The following is a 7773-nucleotide window of genomic DNA, read 5'->3' as shown; positions in this document are numbered from 1 at the left end:
ACAATCAGTTCTCTGAATCTACTGGCAACGCTTCTCATGATGCAACCTAATATGCCATTAGCCTTCTTGGCTACACCGGCACAGTGTTGACTCATGTCCAGCTTCTCGTCCACTACAACTCCCAGATCCTTTTCTGCAAAACTACTACCGAGCCACTCGGACCCCAGCCTGTAACAACGCTTGGGATTCTTCCAGCCCAAGTGCAGGACTCTGCACTTGTCCTTATTGAACCTCATCAGATTTCTTGCAGCCCAGTCTTCCAATTTGTCTACGTCACTCTGGACCCTGTCCCTACCCTCCAGCGTATCTACCTCTCCCCCGAGCTTAGTGTCATCCGCAAACTTGCTGAGGGTGCAATCCAACCCCTCATCCAGGTCATTGATAAACATGTTGAACAGAAGAGGACCCAGAACCGAATCTTGGGGCACTCGACTAGAAATCAACCGCCATCCCGACACCAAGCCGTTGATCACTGAGTCTCTGGGTGGGGGGGCCGTGGCTGGGGCATGGTGCTGGCCCTAGTCCCAGGGTGAGCCAGAGGGGTCTTCCCTGGACCAGCCCCATCTCCAGGGCACTGGCCCAGCCTCGGGGTGAGCTTTGGGGCAGGAGGGGCCAGTCTGTGCCGTGGGGTCACTGTCGGGGACAGAGATTCCCTCCGGCTGCGTTGGGACAGGGCAGATTGTCAGGAGAGCCACGTTTGTCCCCCCTGGCATCGAGGGGTACAGAGCTGTCACCCCCTCAGGTTCTGCCCCACCCCCACAACCCCCCAACTGAAACTGCCCCGCCCCAGGCGACCCCTCCTGCTTGCTGCCCCCAGCCCAGCTCCGCTCAGAGGCAGCTCAGGAGTGGGAGGTGGACGTGTGGGAGTGTGTGAAACCCCCAACTTAGGGTCTGTCCCGGTGGGGCCCCCCCGGCGGTTCCCTCCTTCATCCGTCCCCAGGAACGAGGGGTCAGACATAGGATGCAGCCAGAATTCAGTGTCCGAAGGGTTAATTTAGTCTACGGCGGGGAAGAGAATTAGCTCCCAACAGTCAATGGAATCAAACAGGGACGTCCCAGTGGGCAGGAAGCTCAGCCCCAGCCCAGCGCCCTGCACACCCCATACGCTCAGCCCCTGGCTGGAGAGCTCTGCCCTCGGGGAGCGCCGGGTGGCGTCCGTCAGGGTGGCGGGTGCTCAAGACCTGTGGCCGTTGGACTGCGGGGAGCCCTCGGGGGCACTGAGGAGTCCCTGGGCGGTGGGAGCTGAGGGAGGCAGCGGCTGGGCAGCGCTGGCAGGGGTGCGGCTGGGGCGTGAGGGGACAGACGGGCGGGTGGGAGGATGAGCTCCTCCTTCCCCTCCCTTGGCAGGCAGCAGCCGGCTGGCACTGGGCAGCGCGACGCCCGCGCTGGCTCTGCCCTGGGCCAGACAGTTCTGCTGCTGTGGGGGGGCAGTGCCGGACAGCAGCCCAGGGACGTCCATCCGTCCATCACCGGCTCTGACAGACGCCTGTGGGGGAACCTGCCCCTGGCGCCCTGGGGGGCAAACAGCGCTGAGGGGACGGAATGCTCAGGGAAAAGGGCGGGAAAAACCGGTTTGTTCCGGTTCCAACCACCAGCGCCCGACCTCCCTGCACACCAGCGTCCCACTGGGGTCCCAGTCACAGGGGCCAACCGACCCCATTGGGTGCGACCTGGGAATGGGCCAAGCCGCCCATGAGAGACAGAAACCATTTTTAACACCCCACCAAAACCCCTCCCCCACTACCCACAGCCGGCCCCTCCCCCACTGCTCCCTCCCCCACCGCCCTGGGATGCTCCAGCACTGCCCTGGGCTTCCTGTCACAGCCCCTGCCCGGCAGGGTGGGACTGGGCCACGGCTGGGGCAGGGATGGCGGCCATGTTCACCTCATGTGGGCCTGAACCCTGACATATTCGTGGGCAATGGAGCATGGCGGGTGGGTTGGTCGCTGGAGCCAGGGGCTGGCCAGGGGTCTGGTATGGCAGGTGAGGCCCCCACCTCACCCAGCTCGGTGGCAGGGCTCTACCTACCCACCAGCAGGTGTCAGGTGCACAATGGCCTGTACTGCCGCTCCCCCGGGGGGGGCACCGCACCACACAGCCCCCCCCACCAGAACGACCCCCCCGTTCCCTCTGGCCTAACAGCCCCACTGTGCCCAGCCTCCCCCCAGACCTTGCCATAAATGTACAGCACCCAGCACCCCATTCCCACAGCCATACAACTGCCCAGCACCCCACACAGGCCCTCCACTGCCCAGTGCCCAACACACACAGCTCTGCCCTGCCCCACCCCCCCTCCCCCGCAAAGCCCCACTGCCCCGCACCCTGCCGCCCAGCCCCTCTCACCAGCCGTCTAGGAGGTGACTCTGTCTCCTGGCCTGGGTCAGCAGCACAGCCAGGGCTGGTCCTGGGGTGGAGAACTGCCCCGGCCCCTCTGAACCCACTTGCCTGGAGGGGCCCAGCCAAGGCCCCTCTGCCGCCCGCCCGTCCCACCTCCCCTTTGCCGGAGCCATACGTGTGAGATCAGGCTGTGCCGAGGATGCCGGTTGGCAGCTTGCGCCGCCTGCCCCCACCCGCGTGTCTGAGCTTCCGCTGGCAGGAGCCGGGCGACAAGCTCTGTTAATTGGTGTCTGCCCTAACGACACCCGACAAACCCATGTCTGGTGTGGGATGGGGCCAAGCCTCCAAACCCAGCTCTGCCCGACTTCAGCCAGACACACAACTGGCCTAGAGACGAGCCGCAAATAAGTTAATTGATCCAGGAAGTCCACCTGGGGAACAGGCTGTGCGGACACCTGATTTCAGCCCCAGCAGGTTTAGTTCAGTTCAGCTCAAGTCCACGAGGAATTAGGTCAGTCCCAAGCTCCATAAGACGAACTGAAAAGGAAGTAAGAGGAGAAGCCACACGGGGGTTTGCTCTGGGTTAACTGTACTGGATTAACAACAATTTCAGTGACGCTAGTGACGCTCTGATGCAGATGAAGCCGGAGGTTGTGCCCAGAGTACAAGTTCGCTAGTTTAGTTTAAGGCGTGTGAAACCCGCCCTGGACAGACGCAGCTGGGTGCAGAGGGGCTAATTCTGGTACGGGTTCAGCCACTGAGAAATCTACTGCAGCCGAGTTGCTGGGAGCCGCACTCAGGCCTGGGCTGCAGACAGCATCTGTCCCAGTGTTGCTGTTGTGGTCCAAGTTGTGACTTCTCAACTCCATAGTTCTAGCCCCACGGCCCATAGCGCAGCCGCACGGCTACCAGTACAACAGCGACGCCTCCTAGTAGAGATGAGTCACTGCCCTCTCAGGGAACAGCTGCACTGACAGACACACGGAGCTAACGGCCTCTGTGCCGGGTGTGCGTTTGGGTGCGTGGTTGTGTGTGTGGTCACTCCCACTAGTTTGGAAACAGCCCCTCTAGTTACAATGGTGCGAGTGAGTTTGTGGCCAAGCCCCAGCGCTGACCGCTGTGGTGATTAACACATTAACTCACAGCCAATCAACGCGAGTTAAAACAGGCCCCAAAACTCCTATGGACAAGCCAAATGACAAGCCCCTTCCTGTCTCCCCATGCAGGGGACGGCAGGTGCAGACGCTGCCCCACTCACTGGCTGTCGCACAGGGACAAGTGCTGCTGGGTTCCTGCAGACACTACAGGGAGGTCCGGGAGCCTGGCGCTGGCTTGGCAAAGGGGCTCAGGCCCCCAGGGATCCTGGACTTGGAGGAAATGGTGATGTGTAACGTGGAAGGTGAGAACCTCAGCTGCAGGGAGAGCTGGGCTTGCCTGGAAGGCAGAGCGGAGGAGCAGCCAGGGTTTGAGAACCCCCCAATATTCCCTGACTGCAGGAAGCCCCCATTGCTGCTGGGGAGTACGGAGACAGCCACCGGGCAGCTTCAGAGCAATTAATTGTTTGCCTGTGTCCTCTCCTCTGTCCATGCGCTGATCGTGCAGCCTGCCGCGCTGAGCGCAATCCCTGCAGGGAGTCAGCCACGTACGTGCCCTGGGGCGCACCCATAGCTGTGACAACCTTTGGCCAAGGAGACTGTCACACAGGATAAGTGCACAGAGACATGAACACAGGAGAAGGGGGTGTGGAAAGGGGGATGGCTCCGGGAGGGCTGGGGAAAGAAGCAGAGACACCACAGACTTGTGGGAGGGTGTAAAGACACCATGTTCCCCAGAAGTCAGCCTGGGCTACTGGGTATGGGTCTGGCCTAAGGCTCAGGAGGGATTAAATAGGTGTGGCTGCTTTAAGGATAAGAAACTGTGTAGAGCTGCAGCATTTCACAACCTTTCAAATCTCATGTGCTGGGTGCATCAGGGAGCTCATTTCCCCTGCTTGGTTTGGGTCCCTCTTAGCTTTCCAGTGACCACCTGATGTGTGTGGGGCTGGACTGTCCTGTCCTTGGGACGCCAAAAAGGCTTATTTTTTAAAAGAGACCAATTGTCCCATATTTGGGCTGTCCCCCACTGACCTTTTCCACCAGCAGCTGTGCAGGCCCAGGTGCAGCTACTGGCGTGACTCTGTACGTGGTGCTGTGACACCTCCATGGCAGGGGGACACCCCTGAGCCAGCAGAGCCAGGGTCCGTCTGTGTACAGCCAGGCTGAGCCCAGTCACCTCACAGCCTCTGCTGCCCTCCTGTGGCCACCTCATCCCGGTCACTTGCTGCTGTGCCTGTGACCTGCCCAGAGCTTGTCGGTAGCCGTTAGCCGGGGGATGAACCCACAGGGGAAATGGCTGTGCTGGTTCAGCAGCACAGGGCGAGTGAGGCAGACACTGGCTGGGCACCGGGCACATGGGAACAGGACACTTGGCCAGGCTGGGTGAGGCCACAGCCAGCTCTGACAATACACTGGGAGCCCAACACCCATGAGAGCCCCAGGCTGGCACCCAAAGGGCTGTTGGCACCTGCCCCTCGGTCCTGCCCATCGCAGGGCTGGGCAGGGTTGTCAGAGAAGGAGCATCACCCACACCCTGCTGCAATGGGTCCCCTGGGTGTGTGCAGCAATGCCGACCCCTTTTGCTCATCCCGCATCCCACTCATGTAGTGAGAATACCTTTGATCTCTCGCAAAGCTTGTTGCTTAGCGGCATCTTCCACTTTTCAGACAGTGGTGAATCTCCAAAGCCAAATCTCTCTGGATCTATCGTTGGGGCTGAAGTTCCACACTGAGGCCTTACCACCGATTTGGGCTCAAAAAGGTCTGCTATCTGTTGTCCTTGCTTCACAACAATGTCATGACTTGTTTCATTAGCTGTCAGTACAGTCACCTTCTCCTGGGCTTCAGTGGGTAAGACTGTGATTCCACTGGGAACCAGCCTTCCTTCAGGCAGACCTCCTTCAATTGGCTGCTCTCCCCTCGGCTAGAGTTCCTCCACCGCTTGTCAGCCAGGTACTCCGGGCGAGCACCTCTCGCTCTGTCCTTGCAGGCACTACTAACGGAGTTGTGCCCGCGTACCTCAGAGCACCCATTGGTAGTTCAGGTGACTCCTGTTTAGCATCCTCAATCTTCTTGTCGGCTTCAGCACAAATTGTATGAATCATCAGGGTGGGCAGGTACTGGTCCCCAGCCCGTCACCTGCAGTATTCCGCCACTACCTTAAAGAGACTGGAGATGGTGCCTATTAGTACAGAAACATCATGGATCCCCTTGGGGTCAGGGCATATTAAGGCGGCTGTGTCTACCTCCTGTTTTACCCCGGCCACCTCCTCCAGGAACTCTAGGTGCACTATGATATATCCCGCGTATGGATATTCATTCATGCTGAGTCCACACAGACCGTGACCCATCAGAGGTCGAATGGGCAGGTGCCCGAGCATTTGTTGGTGGAATGACTGGAATACAATAGTCATTTGAGATCCTGTATCCAGCACAGCTCTACATTCCATCCCTTCTATATTCACAGTGACCTCCGCTCGTGGCCTTCTCAGGCCTTGTGAGATTGTCATGGGTCTGTCTCTTCCAGGGGAGCCTCCAGTTCCTGTGAGCTCTTTTTCCTAACTCTGTGGCCATTTCCCAACTTTTTCCCAAGTAATCCTCAGCTTCCCGTAAACTAAGCCGAGGTTGTCCTCATTTTGGCAATTGGCAGCACGGTGCCCATCTTGACCACACTGGTAGCAGAAAATCTGTCCTCTCCTCCTCCGCCCGGGTGGGGTGGTGGCTCCAGATACCGACATCTCCATCACCACAGCCTGTGGCTTCTCATCCCTGTAAATCCTAGCCTGGACAATGGCTCTTTGCAACTCAGCCATCTGTCCTGTCAGGACCTGAATTTGTTGAGCAAGGTCTTCTCTGGTGTTCACCATCAGTACACTGGCTGTAGGTTGGGGTGCTGTGCCGGCTGGCTCAGGGACCTGGACTTCCCAAAACTCACTGGCAGCTTCTCTGGTTTCCTCCTCTCTGACCTCTTTAATCAGCTGGGAGTAGCTTGGTGGGTGCTCCCGTTGTTCTCTTAACCCAAGATGACGTAGAATCGGGCTGTAATACTGAGTTCCTCTTTCAGTATGAGCCAGTCTGGCCTGGTCCATCTGCTCCACAGTAACTGCTCCCCTAATGATATGAACAGTATGTGTGTAAAATTGGTCCAGTTAATTTTAATGAGACTCTGTAACAGTCTCTCCAGCCTTTGGTATAGGCCGAAACCTTCTCTCCCTGGTGTTGCTTAGCATTAAGGAAGGTACAATAACTGTCTTCAGGGCTCTCTACGCTCCCAAAGGCAGGAGTGAGGGCATCTAGACAATCCTTTACACCGGCTTGAGGCTTACTGAGCTTCAAGGTGTGAATCACATCAAATGCTGGGCCCCTGAGACTCTCTATTAAACATCTTCGCTTCTCTCTGTCTGGTACAGCCCAGTGCTCCAGCATTTCAGTGGTGTGTTCTGGCCAGGGTGCAAACTCCTCTTCCCCAGGAAATCATCTGAGCTTCCAATAGAAGCTCTCGATGACATGGGGTAGTACACACTCTCCCAATGTCTGCCCCATCCAGATCGATGCTCCAGTGCTGACAAGATGAGACCCAGGGTCTCCCACAAGATGCCTTAGATTGAGTGTCCCCCCTCCCGTGCAGGTCGACACCAGTTAGCCATCACATGAATACACAAGTAGACATCTGTGGCGCCTTCTACTGGGTGGTGTCTCCTTTCATAACCAACCCTCAAGTAACTGTCCCAGCTCAATTGCACCGAGCAATGTCCTTGGCCTCTCAGGCTCACCAGTCCAATACTGTAAACAGCCAATCCACACACCCAACTTTCTCTGCACCCCCAATCCAAATGCCCCACTTACAACTCGGTCCGGTGTGTGTGGGCTCTGACACGTCCCCTCATGGAACCTGAGGCAATGCCACCTTTGCGCTGGTCAGGCGTTCTGCTTGCTCCTTGCCAGCTGCCACACAGACCGGCCGCCCCAGCCACCCACTGTTCCTACCAGCCATCTGCCAGTCACGCTGTCCACTGTGGGTTTGGCCTGAAGCACAACTCTGGGATTTCAGGTCTTAGTGGCCTTAGCTGCCATCCTGGGATTTCAGCTCACAGCATCTACCAAAGTTGCGTCCAATACAAGATACAAGTATCGGAGGGGTAGCTGTGTTAGTCTGGATCTGTAACAGCAACGAAGGGTCCTGTGGCACCTTATAGACTAAGAGAAAAGTTTTGAGCATGAGCTCTCGTGAGCACAGACTCACTTCATCAGATGCAGATTAGATAAATCTGATGAAGTGAGTCTGTGCTCACAAAAGCTCAAGCTCAAAACCTTTTCTGTTGGTCTATGAGGTGCCACAGGAC

This window comes from Carettochelys insculpta, chromosome 22, assembly GCF_033958435.1.
Source record: "Carettochelys insculpta isolate YL-2023 chromosome 22, ASM3395843v1, whole genome shotgun sequence".
Taxonomy (NCBI): domain Eukaryota; kingdom Metazoa; phylum Chordata; order Testudines; family Carettochelyidae; genus Carettochelys; species Carettochelys insculpta.
The sequence above is the reverse complement of the archived record's forward strand: the minus strand, read 5'-3'. Positions refer to the sequence as shown.